Consider the following 19,846-nt stretch of genomic DNA (forward strand, 5'->3'; position numbering starts at 1 on the left):
ACCCATACAATGCGCACCACCCCACGATGTTTTTCAGAAACCTATCCTACATTGCCACTGCATGTTCCCTGACCTCACATTGCTGACCAACCCGCGGTGCTTTTCTCCATCCTACATTGCCACTCACTGCCTATCCTAAGTCAGACCCTCCGATTCAAACCACCCCGTGATGTTTTTCTCAATCCTACTAGTGAATGTAATGTTACACACCCATACAATGCGCAACACTCCGTGTTGTGTTTCTCACTCCTACTAGTGAATGGAATGTTACACACCCATACAATGCGCACCACCCCGCGATGTTTTTCAGAAACCTATCCTACATTGCCACTGCATGTTCCCTGACCTCCCCATGCTGACCACCCCGCGGTGCTTTTCTCCATCCTACATTGCCACTCACTGCCTATCCTAATTCAGACGCTCCGATTCACACAACCCCGTGATGTTTTTCTCACTCCTACTAGTGAATGTAATGTTACACACCCATACAGTGCTCACCACCCCACAATGTTTTTCAGAAACCTATTCTACATTGCCACTGCATGTTCCCTGACCTCCCCATGCTGACCACCCCGCGGTGCTTTTCTCCATCCTACATTGCCACTCACTGCCTATCCTAATTCAGACCCTCCGATTCACACAACCCTGTCATGTTTTTCTCACTCCTATTGGTGAATGTAATGTTACACACCCATACAATGCTCACCACCCCACGATGTTTTTCAGAAACCTATTCTACATTGCCACTGCATGTTGCCTGACCTCCCCATGCTGACCACCCCACGGTGCTTTTCTCCATCCTACATTGCCACTCACTGCCTATCCTAATTCAGACCCTCCGATTCACACCACCCCGTGATGTTTTTCTCACTCCTACTAGTGAATGTAATGTTACACACCCATACAATGCGCACCACCAGGCGATGTTTTTCAGAAACCTATCCTACATTGCCACTGCATGTTACCTGACCTCCCCATGCTGACCACCCCGCGGTGCTTTTCTCCATCCTACATTGCCACTCACTGCATATCCTAATTCAGACCCTACGATTCACACCACCCCGTGATGTTTTTCTCACTCCTACTAGTGAATGTAATGTTACACACCCATACCATGCACACCACCCCCGGATGTTTTTCAGAAACCTATCCTACATTGCCACTGCATGTTCCCTGACCTCCCCATTCTGACCACCCCACGGTGCTTTTCTCCATCCGACATTGCCACTCACTTCCTATCCTAATTCAGACACTCCGATTCACACCACCCCGTGATGTTTTTCTCACTCTTACTAGTGAATGTAATGTTACACACCCATACAAAGCGCAACACCCCATGATGTTTTTCTCACTCCTACTAGTGAATGTAATGTTACACACCCATACAATGCGCACTACCCAGCGATGTTTTTCAAAAACCTATCCTACATTGCCACTACATGTTCCCCGACCTCCCCATGCTGACCACCCCGCGGGTCTTTTGTCAATCCTACATTGCCACTCACTGCCTATCCTAATTCAGACCCTCCAATTCACACCAAACCGTGATGTTTTTCTCATTCCTACTAGTGAATGTAATGTTACACACACATACAATGCGCACCACCCTGCGATGTTTTTCAGAAACCTATCGTACATTGCCACTGCATGTTACCTGACCTCCCCATGCTGACCACCCCGCAGTGAATTTTTCCCCATACTACATTGCCACTCACTGCCTATCCTAACTCAGACCCTATGATTCACACCACCCCGTGATGTTTTTCTCACTCCTACTAGTGAATGTAATGTTACACACCCATACAATGAGCACCACCCAGCGATGTTTTTCAGAATCCTATCCTGCCTTGACACTGCATGTTCCCCGACCTCACCATGCTGACCACCCCGCGGTGCTTTTCTCCATCCTACATTGCCACTCACTGCCTATCCTAATTCAGACCCTCCAATTCACACCACCCCATGATGTTTTTCTCACTCCTACTAGTGAATGTAATGTTACACACCCATACAATGTGCAACACCCCGTGATGTTTTTCTCACTCTACTAGTGAATGTAATGTTACCCACCCATACAATGCGCACCACCCCGCGATGTTTTTCAGAAACCTATGCTACATTGCCACTGCATGTTCCCTGACCTCCCTATGCTGACCACCCCTTGGTTCTTTTCTCCATCCTACATTGCCTCTCAATGCTTATCCTAATTCAGACCCTCCGATTCACACCACCCCGTGATGTTTTTCTTACTCCCACTAGTGAATGTAATGTTACACACCCATACAATGCGCACCACCCCGCGATGTTTTTCAGAAACCTGTCCTACAATGCCACTGCATGTTCCCTAACCTCACAATGCTGACCACTCCGCGGTGCTTTTCTCCATCCTACATTGCCACTCATTGCCTATCCTAATTCAGACCCTCCGATTCACACCACCCCGTGATGTTTTTCTAACTCCTACTAGTGAATGTAATGTTACACACCCATACAATGCGCACCCCCCTGCGATGTTTTTCAGAAACCTATCCTACATTGCCACTGCATGTTCCCTGACCTACCCATGCTGACCAAACCGCGGGCTTTTCTCCATCCTACATTGCCACTCACTGCCTATTCTAATTCAGACCCTCCGATTCACATCACTCTGTGATGTTTTTCTCACTCCTACTAGTGAATGTAATGTTACACACTCATACAATACGCACCACCCCACAATGTTTTTCAGAAACCTATTCTACATTGCAACTGCATGTTCCCAGACCTCCCCATGCTGACCACCCCGCGGTGCTTTTCTCCATCCTACATTGCCATTCACTGCCTATCCTAATTCAGACCCTCTGATTCACACCACCCCGTGATGATTTTCTCACTCCTACTTGTGAATGTAATGTTACACACCCATACAATGCGCACCACCCCGCGATGCTTTTCAGAAACCTATCCTACATTGCCACTACATGTTTCATTACCTCCCCATGCTGACCACCCCGCTGTACTTTCTCCATCCTACATTGCCACTCACTGCCTATCCTAATTCAGACCCTCTGATTCACACCACCCCGTAATGTTTTTCTCACTCCTACTATTTAATGTATTGTTACACACCCATACAATGCGCACCACCCCACGATGTTTTTCAGAAACCTATCATACATTGCCACTGCACGTTCCCTGACCTCCCCATACCGACCACCCCACGGTGATTTCTCCATCCTATATTGCCACTCACTGCCTATCCTAATTCAGACCCTCCGAGTCACACGATCCCGTGATGTTTTTCTCACTCCTACTAGTAAATGTTATGTTACACACCCATACAATGCGCACCACCCCGAGATGTTTTTCAGAAACCTATCCTACATTGCCACTGCATGTTCCCTGACCTCCCCATGCTGACCACCCCGTGGTGCTTTTCTCCATCCTACATTGCCACTCACTGCCTATCCTAATTCAGACCCTCCGATTCACACCACCCCATGATGTTTTTCTCACTCCTACTAGTGAATGTAATGTTACACACCCATACAGTGCTCACCACCCCACAATGTTTTTCAGAAACCTATCCTACATTGCCACTGCATGTTCCCTGACCTCACATTGCTGACTAACCCGCGGTGCTTTTCTCCATCCTACATTGCCACTCCCTGCCTATCCTTATTCAGACCCTCCGATTCACACCACCCCGTGATGTTTTTCTCACTCCCACTAGTGAATGTAATGTTACACACCAATACAGTGCGCACCACCCTGTGATGTTTTTCTCACTCCTACTAGTGAATGTAATGTTACACACCCATACAATGCGCACCACCCCACGATGTTTTTCAGAAACGTATCCTACATTGCCACTGCATGTTCCCTGACCTCACAATGCTGACCACCCCGCGGTGCTTTTCTCCATCCTACATTGCCACTCCCTGCCTATCCTTATTCAGACCCTCCGATTCACACCACCCCGTGATGTTTTTCTCACTCCCACTAGTGAATGTAATGTTACACACCCATACAATGCGCACCACCCCACGATGTTTTTCAGAAACCTATCCTACATTGCCACTGCATGTTCCCTGACCTCACATTGCTGACCAACCCGCGGTGCTTTTCTCCATCCTACATTGCCACTCACTGCCTATCCTAAGTCAGACCCTCCGATTCAAACCACCCCGTGATGTTTTTCTCAATCCTACTAGTGAATGTAATGTTACACACCCATACAATGCGCAACACTCCGTGTTGTGTTTCTCACTCCTACTAGTGAATGGAATGTTACACACCCATACAATGCGCACCACCCCGCGATGTTTTTCAGAAACCTATCCTACATTGCCACTGCATGTTCCCTGACCTCCCCATGCTGACCACCCCGCGGTGCTTTTCTCCATCCTACATTGCCACTCACTGCCTATCCTAATTCAGACGCTCCGATTCACACAACCCCGTGATGTTTTTCTCACTCCTACTAGTGAATGTAATGCTACAGACCCATACAATGCGCACCAACCCGCGATGTTTTTCAGAAACCTATCCTACATTGCCACTGCATGTTCCCTGACTTCCACAAGCTGACCATCCCGTGGTGCTTTTCTCCATCCTACGTTGCCACTCACTGCCTATCCTAATTCAGACCCTCCGATTCACACCACCCCATGATCTTTTTCTCACTCCTATTGGTGAATGTAATGTTACACACCCATACAATGCTCACCACCCCACGATGTTTTTCAGAAACCTATTCTACATTGCCACTGCATGTTCCCTGACCTCACCATGCTGACCAACCCACGGTGCTTTTCTCCATCCTACATTGCCAGTCACTGCCTATCCTAATTCAGACCCTCCGATTCACACCACCCCGTGATGTTTTTCTCACTCCTACTAGTGAATGTAATGTTACACACCCATACAATGCACACCACCCCCGGATGTTTTTCTGAAACCTATCCTACTTTGCCACTGCATGTTCCCTGATCTCCCCATGCTGACCACCCCACGGTGCTTTTCTCCATCCAACATTGCCACTCCCTTCCTATCTTAATTCAGACCCTCAGATTCACACCACCCCGTGATGTTTTTCTCACTCCTACTAGTGAATGTAATGTTACACACCCATACAATGTGCAAAACCCCGTGATGTTTTTCTCACTCCTACTAGTGAATGTAATGTTACACACCCATACAATGCGCACCACCCAGCGATGTTTTGCAGAGTCCTATCCTACCTTGACACTGCATGTTCCACGACCTCACCATGCTGACCACACCGCGGTGCTTCTCTCCATGCTACATTGCCACTCACTGCCTATCCTAATTCAGACCCTCCAATTCACACCACCCCGAGATGTTTTTCTCACTCCTACGAGTGAATGTAATGTTACACACCCATACAATGTGCAACACCCCGTGATGTTTATCTCACTCTACTTGTGAATGTAATGTTAAACACCCATACAATGCGCACCACCCCGCGATGTTTTTCAGAAACCTATGCTACATTGCCACTGCATGTTCCCTGACCTCCCCATGCTAATCACACCGCGGTGCTTTTCTCCATCCTAAATTGCCCCTCACTGCCTATCCTAATTCAGACCCTTCAATTCAAACCACACCGTGATGTTTTTCTCACTCCTACTAGTGAATGTAATGTTACACACCCATACAATGTGCACCACCCCGCAATGTTTTTCAGAAGCTTATCCTACATTGCCATTGCATGTTCCCTGACCTCCCCATGCTGACCAACCCGCGGTGTTTTCCCCATCCTACATTGCCACTGACTGCCTATCCTAATTCAGACCCTCCGATTCACACCACCCCATGATGTTTTTCTCACTCCTACTAGTGAATGTAATGTTACACACCCATACTATGCACACCATCCCGTGATGTTTTTCTCTCTCCTACTAGTGAATGTAATGTTACACACCCATACAATTCCCACCACCCCGCGATGTTTTTCAGAAATCTGTCCTACAATGCCACTGCATGTTCCCTGACCTCACAATGCTGACCACTCCGCGGTGCTTTTCTCCATCCTACATTGCCACTCACTGCCTATCCTAATTCAGGCCCTCCGATTCAAACCACCCCGTAATGTTTTTCTCAATCCTACTAGTGAATGTAATGTTACACACCCATAAAATGCGCACCACTCCGTGTTGTGTATCTCACTCCTACTAGTGAATGGAATGTTACACACCCATACAATGCGCACCACCCCGCAAAGTTTTTAGAAACCTATCCTACATTGCCACTGCATGTTCCCTGACCTCCCCATGCTGACCACCCCGCGGTGCTTTTCTCCATCCTACATTGCCACTCACTGCCTAACCTAATTCAGACACTCCGATTCACACCACCCCGTGATGTTTTTCTAACTACTAGTGAATGTAATGTTACACACCCATACAATGCGCACCCCCCTGCGATGTTTTTAAGAAACCTATCCTACATTGCCTCTGCATGTTCCCTGACCTCCCCATGCTGACCACCCCGCGGTGCTTTTCTGAATCCTACATTGCAACTCACAGCCTATCCTAATTCAGACCCTGCGATTCACACCACCCCATGATGTTTTTCTCACTCCTACTTGTGAATGTAATGTTACACACCCATACAATGTGCACCACCCCGCGATGCTTTTCAGAAACCTATCCTACATTGCCACTACATGTTCCATTACCTCCTCATGCTGACCACCCCGCGGTGCTTTTCTCCATCCTACATTGGCACTAACTGCCTATCCTAATTCAGACCCTCCGATTAACACCACCCCGTGATGTTTTTCTCACTCCTACTTGTGAATGTAATGTTACACTCCAGTACAGTGCGCACCACCGTGTGATGTTTTTCTCACTCGTACTAGTGAATGTAATGTTACACACCCATACAATGTGCACCGCACCGTGATGAGTTTCTCACTCCTACTAGTAAATGTAATGTTAAACAACCATAAAATGTGCACCAACCCGCGATGATTTTCAGAAACCTATCTGACATTGCCACTGCATGTTCCCTGACCTCCCCATGTTGACCACCCCGCGGTGCTTTTCTACATCCTACATTGCCTCTCCCTGCCTATCCTAATTCAGACCCTCCGATTAACACCACCCCGTGATGTTTTTCTCACTCCTACTAGTGAATGTAATGTTACACACCCATAAAATGCGCACCACCCCGCGATGTTTTTCAGAAACCTATCCTACATTGCCACTGCATGTTCCCTGACCTCCCCATGCTGACCACCACGCGGTGCTTTTATCCATCCTACATTGCCACTCACTGCCTATCCTAATTCAGACCCTCCAATTCACACCACCCTGTGATGTTTTTCTCACTCCTACTAGTGAATGTAATGTTACACACCCATACAATGTGCAAAACCCCGTGATGTTTTTCTCACTCCTACTAGTGAATGTAATGTTACACACCCATACAATGCGCACCACCCAGCGATGTTTTGCAGAGTCCTATCCTACCTTGACACTGCATGTTCCACGACCTCACCATGCTGACCACACCGCGGTGCTTCTCTCCATGCTACATTGCCACTCACTGCCTATCCTAATTCAGACCCTCCAATTCACACCACCCCGAGATGTTTTTCTCACTCCTACGAGTGAATGTAATGTTACACACCCATACAATGTGCAACACCCCGTGATGTTTATCTCACTCTACTTGTGAATGTAATGTTAAACACCCATACAATGCGCACCACCCCGCGATGTTTTTCAGAAACCTATGCTACATTGCCACTGCATGTTCCCTGACCTCCCCATGCTAATCACACCGCGGTGCTTTTCTCCATCCTAAATTGCCCCTCACTGCCTATCCTAATTCAGACCCTTCAATTCAAACCACACCGTGATGTTTTTCTCACTCCTACTAGTGAATGTAATGTTACACACCCATACAATGTGCACCACCCCGCAATGTTTTTCAGAAGCTTATCCTACATTGCCATTGCATGTTCCCTGACCTCCCCATGCTGACCAACCCGCGGTGTTTTCCCCATCCTACATTGCCACTGACTGCCTATCCTAATTCAGACCCTCCGATTCACACCACCCCATGATGTTTTTCTCACTCCTACTAGTGAATGTAATGTTACACACCCATACTATGCACACCATCCCGTGATGTTTTTCTCTCTCCTACTAGTGAATGTAATGTTACACACCCATACAATTCCCACCACCCCGCGATGTTTTTCAGAAATCTGTCCTACAATGCCACTGCATGTTCCCTGACCTCACAATGCTGACCACTCCGCGGTGCTTTTCTCCATCCTACATTGCCACTCACTGCCTATCCTAATTCAGGCCCTCCGATTCAAACCACCCCGTAATGTTTTTCTCAATCCTACTAGTGAATGTAATGTTACACACCCATAAAATGCGCACCACTCCGTGTTGTGTATCTCACTCCTACTAGTGAATGGAATGTTACACACCCATACAATGCGCACCACCCCGCAAAGTTTTTAGAAACCTATCCTACATTGCCACTGCATGTTCCCTGACCTCCCCATGCTGACCACCCCGCGGTGCTTTTCTCCATCCTACATTGCCACTCACTGCCTAACCTAATTCAGACACTCCGATTCACACCACCCCGTGATGTTTTTCTAACTACTAGTGAATGTAATGTTACACACCCATACAATGCGCACCCCCCTGCGATGTTTTTAAGAAACCTATCCTACATTGCCTCTGCATGTTCCCTGACCTCCCCATGCTGACCACCCCGCGGTGCTTTTCTGAATCCTACATTGCAACTCACAGCCTATCCTAATTCAGACCCTGCGATTCACACCACCCCATGATGTTTTTCTCACTCCTACTTGTGAATGTAATGTTACACACCCATACAATGTGCACCACCCCGCGATGCTTTTCAGAAACCTATCCTACATTGCCACTACATGTTCCATTACCTCCTCATGCTGACCACCCCGCGGTGCTTTTCTCCATCCTACATTGGCACTAACTGCCTATCCTAATTCAGACCCTCCGATTAACACCACCCCGTGATGTTTTTCTCACTCCTACTTGTGAATGTAATGTTACACTCCAGTACAGTGCGCACCACCGTGTGATGTTTTTCTCACTCGTACTAGTGAATGTAATGTTACACACCCATACAATGTGCACCGCACCGTGATGAGTTTCTCACTCCTACTAGTAAATGTAATGTTAAACAACCATAAAATGTGCACCAACCCGCGATGATTTTCAGAAACCTATCTGACATTGCCACTGCATGTTCCCTGACCTCCCCATGTTGACCACCCCGCGGTGCTTTTCTACATCCTACATTGCCTCTCCCTGCCTATCCTAATTCAGACCCTCCGATTAACACCACCCCGTGATGTTTTTCTCACTCCTACTAGTGAATGTAATGTTACACACCCATAAAATGCGCACCACCCCGCGATGTTTTTCAGAAACCTATCCTACATTGCCACTGCATGTTCCCTGACCTCCCCATGCTGACCACCACGCGGTGCTTTTATCCATCCTACATTGCCACTCACTGCCTATCCTAATTCAGACCCTCCAATTCACACCACCCTGTGATGTTTTTCTCACTCCTACTAGTGAATGTAATGTTACACACCCATACAATGCGCACCACACCGCGATGTTTTTCAGAAACCTATCCTACATTGCCACTGCATGTTCCCTGACCTCCCCATGCTGACCAACCCGCGGGTCTTTTCTCCATCCTACATTGCCACTCACTGCCTATCCTAATTCAGACCCTCTGATTCACACCACCCCGTGATGTTTTTCTCCCTCCTACTAGTGAATGTATTGTTAAACACCCATACAATGCGCACCACCCTGCAATGCTTTTCCGAAACCTATCCTACATTGCCACTACATGTTCCCTTACCTCCCCATGCTGACCACCCCGCTGTGCTTTCTCCATCCTACATTGCCTCTTACTGCCTATCCTAATTCAGACCCTCTTATTCACACCACCCCGGGATGTTTTTCTCACTCCTACTAGTGAAGGTATTGTTACACACCCATACAATGCGCACCACCCCACGATGTTTTTCAGAAACCTATCCTACATTGCCACTGCATGTTCCCTGACCTCCCCATACCGACCACCCCGCGGTGCTTTTCTCCATCCTATATTGCCACTCACTGCTTTTCCTAATTCAGACCATCTGATTTACATGACCCTGTGATGTTTTTCTCACTCCTACTAGTAAATGTAATGTTACACACCCATACAATGCGCACCACCACGCGATGTTTTTCAGAAACCTATCCTACATTGCCACTGCATGTTCCCTGACCTCCGCGTGCTGACCACCCCGCGGTGCTTTTCTCAATCCTACATTGCCACTCACTGCCTATCCTAATTCAGACCCTCCTATTCACACAACCCCGTGATATTTTTCTCACTCCTACTGGTGAATGTAATGTTACACACCCATACAATGCGCACCACCCCAGGATGATTTTCAGAAACCTTTTCTACATTACCACTGCATGTTCCCTGACCTCCCCATCCTGACCACCCCGCGGTGCTTTTCTCCATCCTACATTGCCACTCACTGCCTATCCTAATTGAGACCATCCGATTCACACCACCCCGTGATGTTTTTCTCACTCCGCCTAGTGAATGTAATGTTACACACCCATACAATGCACACAACCCCGTGATGTTTTTCAGAAACCTATCCTACATTGCCACTGCATGTTCCCTGACCTCCCCATGCTGACCAGCCCGCGGTGCTTTTCTCTATCCTACATTGCCACTCACTGCCTATCCTATTCAGAACCTCCGATTCACACCAGCCCGTGATGTTTTTCTCACTCCTACTTGTGAATGTAATGTTACACACCCATAAAATGCGCACCACCCCGCGATGCTTTTCAGAAACCTATCCTACATTGCCACTACATGTTCCATTACCTCCCCATGCTGACCACCCCGCTGAGCTTTCTCCATCCTACATTGCCACTAACTGCCTATCCTAATTCAGACCCTCTGATTCACACCACCCCGTGATGTTTTTCTCACTCCTACTAGTGAATGTATTGTTACACACCCATACAATGCGCACCAACCCACGATGTTTTTCAGAAACCTATCATACATTGCCACTGCACGTTCACTGACCTCCCCATACCGACCACCCCGTGTTTATTTCTCCATCCTATATTGCCACTCACTGCCTATCCTAATTCAGACCCTCCGAGCCACACAATCCCGTGATGTTTTTCTCACTCCTACTAGTAAATGTTATGTTACACACCCATACAATGTGCACCACCCAGCGATGTTTTTCAGAAACCTCTCCTATTTTGCCACTGCATGTTCCCTGACCTCCACATGCTGACCATCCCGCGGTGCTTTTCTCAATCCTACATTGCCACTAACTGCCTATCCTAATTCAGACCCTCTGATTAACACCACCCCGTGATGTTTTTCTCACTCCTACTTGTTAATGTAATGTTACACAGCAATACAGTGCGCACCACCCTCTGATGTTTTTCTCACTCCTCCTAGTGAATGTAATGTTACACACCCATACAATGTGCACCGCACCGTGATGTGTTTCTCACTCCTACTAGTGAATGTAATGTTAAACACCCATACAATGCACACCACCCCGCGATGTTTTTCAGTAACCTATCCTACATTGCCACTGCATGTTCCCTGATCTCCCCATGCTGACCACCACGTGGTGCTTTTCTCCATCCTACATTGCCACTCACTGCCTATGCTAATTCAGACCCTCCAATTCACACCACCCTGTGATGTTTTTCTCACTCCTACTAGTGAATGTAATGTTACACACCCATACAATGCGCACCACCCCGCGATGTTTTTCAGAAACCTATCCTACATTGCCACTGCATGTTCCCTGACCTCCCCATGCTGACCACCCCGCGGGGCTTTTCTCCATCCTACATTGCCACTCACTGCCTATCCTAATTCAGACCCTCCGATTCACACCACTCCGTGATGTTTTTCTCACTCCTACTAGTGAATGTAATGTTACACAACAATACAGTGCGCACCACCTTGTGATGTTTTTCTCACTCCTACTAGTGAATGTAATGTTACACACCCATAAAATGCACACCATCCCGGGATGTTTTTCAGAAACCTATCTTACATTGCCACTGCATGTTCCCTGACCTCCCCATGCTGACCACCCCGCTGTGCTTTTCTCCATCCTACATTGCCACTCACTGCCTATCCTAATTCAGACACTCCGATTCACACCACCCCGTGATGTTTTTCTCACTCCTAAAAGTGAATGTAATATTACACACCCATACAATGAGCATCACCCCGCGATGTTTTTCAGAAACCTTTCCTACATTGTCACTGCATGTTCCCTGACCTCGACATGCTGCCCAACCCGCGGTGCTTTTCTCCATCCTACATTGACACTCACTTCCTATCCTAATTAAGACCCTCCGATTCACACAACCCCGTTATGTTTTTCTCACTCCTACTTGTGAATGTAATGTTACACACCCATACAATGCGCACCACCCCGCGATGCTTTTCAGAAACCTATCCTACATTGCCACTACATGTTCCATTACCTCCCCATGCTGACCACCCCGCTGTGCTTTCTCCATCCTACATTGCCACTAAATGCCTATCCTAATTCAGACCCTCTTATTCACACCACCCCGTGATGGTTTCTCACTCCTACTAGTGAATGTATTGTTACACACCCATACAATGCGCACCACCCCACGATGTTTTTCAGAAACCTATCATACATTGCCACTGCACGTTCCCTGACCTCCCCATATCGACCACCCCGCGGTGATTTCTCCATCCTATATTGCCATTCACTGCCTATCCTAATTCAGACCCTCCGAGTCACACGATCCCGTGATGTTTTTCTCACTCCTACTAGTAAATGTTATGTTACACAACCATACAATGCGCACCACCCAGCGATGTTTTTCAGAAACCTCTCCTATTTTGCCACTGCATGTTCCCTGACCTCCACATGCTGACCACCCCGCGGTGCTTTTCTCAATCCTACATTGCCACTAACTGCCTATCCTAATTCAGACCCTCTGATTAACACCACCCCGTGATGTTTTACTCACTCCTACTTGTTAATGTAATGTTACACAGCAATACAGTGCGCACCACCCTCTGATGTTTTTCTCACTCCTCCTAGTGAATGTAATGTTACACACCCATACAATGTGCACCGCACCGTGATGTGTTTCTCACTCCTACTAGTGAATGTAATGTTAAACACCCATACAATGCACACCACGCCGCGATGTTTTTCAGAAACCTATCATACATTGCCACTGCACGTTCCGTGACCTCACCATACCGACCACCCCGCGGTGATTTCTCCATCCTATATTGCCACTCTCTGCCTATCCTAATTCAGACCCTACGAGTCACACGATCCCGTGATGTTTTTCTCACTCCTACTAGTGAATGTAATGTTACACACCCATACAATGTGCACCGCACCGTGATGTGTTTCTCACTCCTACTAGTGAATGTAATGTTAAACACCCATACAATGTGCACCACCCCGCGATGTTTTTCAGAAACCTATCCTACATTGCCACTGCATGTTCCCTGACTTCCGCATGATGCCCACCCCGCGGTGCTTTTCTCCATCCTACATTGACACTCACTTCCTATCCTAATTAAGACCCTCTGATTCACACCACCCCGTGATGTTTTTCTCACTCCTACTAGTGAATGTAATGTTACACACCCATACAATGCGCACCACCCTGCGATGCTTTTCAGAAACCTATCCTACATTGCCACTACATGTTCCATTACCTCCCCATGCTGACCACCCCGCTGTGCTTTCTCCATCCTACATTGCCACTAACTGCCTACCCTAATTCAGACCCTCTGATTCACACCACCCCGTGATGTTTTTCTCACTCCTACTAGTGAATGTATTGTTACACATCCATACAATGCGCACCAACCCACGATGTTTTTCAGAAACCTATCATACATTGCCACTGCACGTTCCGTGACCTCACCATACCGACCACCCCGCGGTGATTTCTCCATCCTATATTGCCACTCTCTGCCTATCCTAATTCAGACCCTACGAGTCACATGATCCCGTGATGTTTTTCTCACTCCTACTAGTGAATGTAATGTTACACACCCATACAATGTGCACCGCACCGTGATGTTTTTCTCACTCCTACTAGTGAATGTAATGTTACACCCCCATACAATGTGCACCGCACCGTGATGTTTTTCTCACTCCTACTAGTGAATGTAATGTTACACACCCATACAATGCGCACCACCCCGCAATGTTTTTCAGAAACCTATCCTACATTGCCACTTCATGTTCCCTGACCTCCCCATGCTGACCACCCCGCGGGGCTTTTCTCCATCCTACATTGCCACTCACTGCCTATTCTAATTCAGACCCTCCGATTCACACCACTCTGTGATGTTTTTCTCACTCCTACTACTGTATGTAATGTTACACACCAATACAGTGCGCACCACCCTGTGATGTTTTTCTCACTCCTACTAGTGAATGTAATGTTACACTCCCATACAATGTGCACCGCACCGTGATGTGTTTCTCACTGCTACTAGTTAATGTAATGTTACACACCCATACAATGCGCACCACCCCGCGATGTTTTTCAGAAACCTATCCTACATTGCCACTGCATGTTCCCTGACCTCCCCATGCTGACCACCCCGCGGTGCTTTTCTACATCCTACATTGCCTCTACCTGCCTATCCTAATTCAGACACTCCGATTAACACCAGCCCGTGATGTTTTTCTCACTCCTACTTGTGAATGTAATGTTACACACCAATACAGTGCGCACAACCCTGTGATGTTTTTCTCACTCCTACTAGTGAATGTAATGTTACACACCCATACAATGTGCACCGCACCGTGATGTGTTCCTCACTCCTACTAGTGAATGTAATGTTAAACACCCATACAATGCGCACCACACCGCGATGTTTTTCAGAAACCTATCCTACATTGCCACTGCATGTTCCCTGACCTCCCCATGCTGACCACCCCGCGTCCTTTTCTACATCCTACATTGCCTCTCCCTGCCTATCCTAATTCAGACCCTCCGATTAACACCACCCCGTGATGTTTTCTCATTCCTACTAGTGAACGTAATGTTACACACCCATACAATGCGCACCACCCCGCGATGTTTTTCAGAAACCTATCCTACATTACCACTGCATGTTCCCTGACCTCCCGATGCTGACCAACCCGCGGTGCTTTTCTCCATCCTACATTGCCACTCACTGCCTATCCTAATTCAGACCCTCCGATTCACACCACCCCGTGATGTTTTTCTCACTCCTACTAGTGAATGTAATGTTACACACCCATACAATACGCACCACCCCACGATGTTTTTCAGATACCTATTCTACATTGCCACTGCCTGTTCCCTGACCTCCCCCTGCAGACCACCCCGCGGTGCTTTTCTCCATCCTACATTGCCACTCACTGCCTATCCTAATTCAGACCCTCCGATTCACACCACCCCGTGATGTTTTTCTCACTCCTACTTGTGAATGTAATGTTACACACCAATACAGTGTGCACCACTCTGTGATGTTTTTCTGACTCCTACTAGTGAATGTAATGTTACACAGCCATACAATGTGCATCGCACCGTGATGTTTTTCTCACTCCTTCTAGTGAACGTAATGTTACACCCCCATAAAATGCGCACCACCCCGCGATGTTTTTCAGAAACCTATCCTACATTACCACTGCATGTTCCCTGACCACCCCATGCTCACCACCCCGCGGTGCTTTTCTGAATCCTACATTGCCACTCACTGCCTATCCTAATTCAGACCCTCCGATTCACACCACCCCGTGATGTTTTTCTCACTGCTACTAGTGAATGTAATGTTACACACCAATACAATGCGCACCACTCCGCGATGTTTTTCAGAAACCTATCCTACATTGCCACTGCATGTTCCCTGACTTCCCCATGCTGACCACCCCGAGGTGCTTTTCCCCATCCTACATTGCCACTCACTGCCTATCCTAATTCAGACCCTCCAATTCACACCACCCTGTGATGTTTTTCTCACTCCTACTAGTGAATGTAATGTTACACACCCAAACAATGCGCACCACCCCACGATGTTTTTCAGAAACCTATCCTATATTGCCACTGCATGTTCCCTGATCGCCCCATGCTGACAACCGCGCAGGGCTTTTCTCCATCCTACATTGCCACTCACTGCCTATCCTAATTCAGACCCTCCGATTCACACCACTCCGTGATGTTTTTCTCACTCCTACTAGTGAATGTAATGTTACACACCAATACAGTGCGCACCACCCTGTGATGTTTTTCTCACTCCTACTAGTGAATGTAATATTACACACCCATACAATGCGCACCACCCCGCGATGTTTTTCAGAAACCTATCCTACATTGCCACTGCATGTTCCCTGACCTCCCCATGCTGACCAACCCGCGGTGCTTTTCTCCATCCTACATTTCCACTCACTGCCTATCCTAATTAAGACCCTCCAATTCACACCATCCCCGTGATTTTTTTCTCACTCCTACTAGTGAATGTAATGTTACACACCCATACAATGCACACCACCCCACGATGTTTTTCAGAAACCTATTCTACATTGTCACTGCATGTTCCCTGACCTCCCCATGCTGACCACCACGCGGTGCTTTTCTCCATCCTACATTGCTACTCACTGCCTATCCTAATTCAGACCGTCCAATTCACACCACCCTGTGATGTTTTTCTCACTCCTACTAGTGAATGTAATGTTACACAGCCATACAATGCGCAACACCCCGTGATATTTTTCTCACTCCTACGAGTGAATGTAATGTTACACACACATACAATGCGCACCACACCGCGATGTTTTTCAGAAACCTATCCTACATTGCCACTGCATGTTCCCTGACCTCCCCATGCTGACCAACCTGCGGTGTTTTCCCCATCCTACATTGCCACTCACTGACTACCCTAATTCAGACCCTCTGATTCACACCACCCCGTGATGTTTTTCTCACTCCTACTAGTGAATGTAATGTTACACACCCATACAATTCGCACCACCCCGCGATGTTTTTCAGAAACCTATCCTACATTGCCACTGCATGTTCCCTGACCTCCCTATGCTGACCACCCCGTGGTGCTTTTCTCCATCCTACATTGCCACTCACTGCCTATCCTAATTCAGACCCTCCAATTCACACCACCCCGTAATGTTTTTCTCACTCCCACTAGTGAATGTAATGTTACACACCCATACAATGCGCACCACCCCGCGATGTTTTTCAGAAACCTATCCTACATTGCCACTGCATGTTCCCTGACCTCCCCATACCGACCAACCCGCGGTGCTTTTCTCCATCCTATATTGCCACTCACTGCTTTTCCTAATTCAGACCATCTGATTCACACGACCCCGTGATGTTTTTCTCACTCATACTAGTAAATGTAATGTTACACACACATACAATGCGCACCACCCCGCGATGTTTTTCAGAAACCTATCTTACATTGCCAATGCATGTTCCCTCACCTCCCCCTGCTGACCACCCCGCGGTGCTTTTCTCAATCCTACATTACCACTCACTGCCTATCCTAATTCAGACCCTCCAATTCACACCACCCCGTTATGTTTTTCTCACTCCTACTGGTGAATGTAATGTTACACACCAATACAATGCGCACCACCTCAGGATGTTTTTCAGAAACCTATTCTACATTACCACTGCATGTTCCCTGACCTCCCCATCCTGACCACCCCGCAGTGCTTTTCTCCATCCTACATTGCCACTCACTGCCTATCCTAATTCAGACCATCCGATTCACACCACCCCGTGATGTTTTTCTCACTCCGCCTAGTGAATGTAGTGTCACACACCCATACAATGCGCACGACCCCGCGATGTTTTTCAGAAACCTATCCTACATTGCCACTGCATGTTCCCTGACCTACCCATGCTGACCACCCCGCGGTGCTTTTTTCCATCCTACATTGCCACTCACTGCCGATCCTAATTCAGACCCTCCGATTCACACCACCCCGTGATGTTTTTCTCACTCCTACTAGTGAATGTAATGTTACACACCCCTACAATGCGCACTACCCCGAGATGTTTTTCAGAAATCTATCCTACATTGCCACTGCATGTTTCCTGACCTCCACATGCTGACCACCCCGCGGTGTTGTTCTCCATCCTACATTGCCACTCATTGCCTATCTTTATTCCGACCCTAGGATTCACACCACCCCGTGATGTTTTTCTCACTCTTACTAGTGAATGTAATGTTGCACACCCATACAATGCGCATCACCCCGCGAAGTTTCTCAGAAACCTATCCTACATTGCCACTACATGTTCCCTGACCTTCCCATGTTGACCACCCCGCGGTGCTTTTCTCCATCCTACATTGCCACTCACTGCCTATCCTAATTCAGACACTCTGATTCACACCACCCCGTGATGTTTTTCTCACTCCTACTAGTGAATGTAATGTTACACACCCATACAATGCGCACCACCCCGCGATGTTTTTCAGAAACCTATCCTACATTGCCACTACATGTTCCCTGACCTCACCATGCTGACCACCCCGGGGTGATTTTCTCCATCCTACATTGCCACTCACTGCCTATCCTAATTCAGACCCTCCGATTTAAACCACCCCGTGATATTTTTCTCACTCCTACTAGTGAATGTAATGTTACACACCCATACAATGTGCACCACACCGTGATGTGTTTCTCACTCCTACTAGGAATGTAATGTTACATACCCATACAATGCGCACCACCCCGCGATGTTTTTCAGAATCCTTTCCTACATTGCCACTGCATGTTCCCTGACCTCACCATGCTGACCACCCCGCGGTGCTTTTCTACATCCTACATTGCCTCTCACTGCCTATCCTAATTCAGACCCTCCGATTAACACAACCCCGTGATGTTTTTCTCACTCCTACTAGTGAATGTAATGTTACACACCCATACAATGCGCACCACCCCGCGATGTTTTTCAGAAACCTATCCTACATTGCCACTGCATGTTCCCTGACCTCCCCATGCTGACCACCACGCAGTGCTTTTCTCCATCCTACATTGCCACTCTCTGCCTATCCTAATTCAGACCCTCCAATTCACACCACCCTGTGATGTTTTTCTCACTTATACTAGTGAATGAAATGTTACACACCCATACGATGCGCACCACCCCGCGATGTTTTTCAGAAACCTATCCTACAATGCCACTGCATGTTCCCTGACCTCCCCATGCTGACCACCCCGCGGGGCTTTTCTCCATCCTACATTGCCACTCACTGCCTATCCTAATTCAGACCCTCCGATTCACACCACTCCGTGATGTTTTTCTCACTCCTACTAGTGAATGTAATGTTACACACCAATACAGTGCGCACCACCCTGTGATGTTTTTCTCACTCCTACTAGTGAATGTAATGTTACACACCCATACAATGCGCACCCCCCCGCAATGTTTTTCAGAACCCTATCCTACGTTGCCTCTGCATGTTCCCTGACCTCCCCATGCTGACCACCCCTTGGTGATTTTCTCAATCCTACATTGCCACTCAATGCCTATCCTAATTCAGACCCTCCGATTCACACCACGCCGTGATGTTTTTCTCACTCCTACTGGTGAATGTAATGTTACACACCCATACAATGCGCACCACCCCACGATGTTTTTCCGAAACCTATCCTACATAGCCACTGCATGTTCCCTAACCTCCCCCTGCTGACCACCCGCGGTGCTTTTCTCCATCCTACATTGCCACTCAC

The sequence above is a fragment of the Cavia porcellus genome, unplaced genomic scaffold (genome assembly GCF_034190915.1).
Source record: "Cavia porcellus strain 051 isolate PalLab524CR breed Dunkin Hartley unplaced genomic scaffold, mCavPor4.1 scaffold_19, whole genome shotgun sequence".
NCBI classification, from domain to species: Eukaryota; Metazoa; Chordata; class Mammalia; order Rodentia; family Caviidae; genus Cavia; species Cavia porcellus.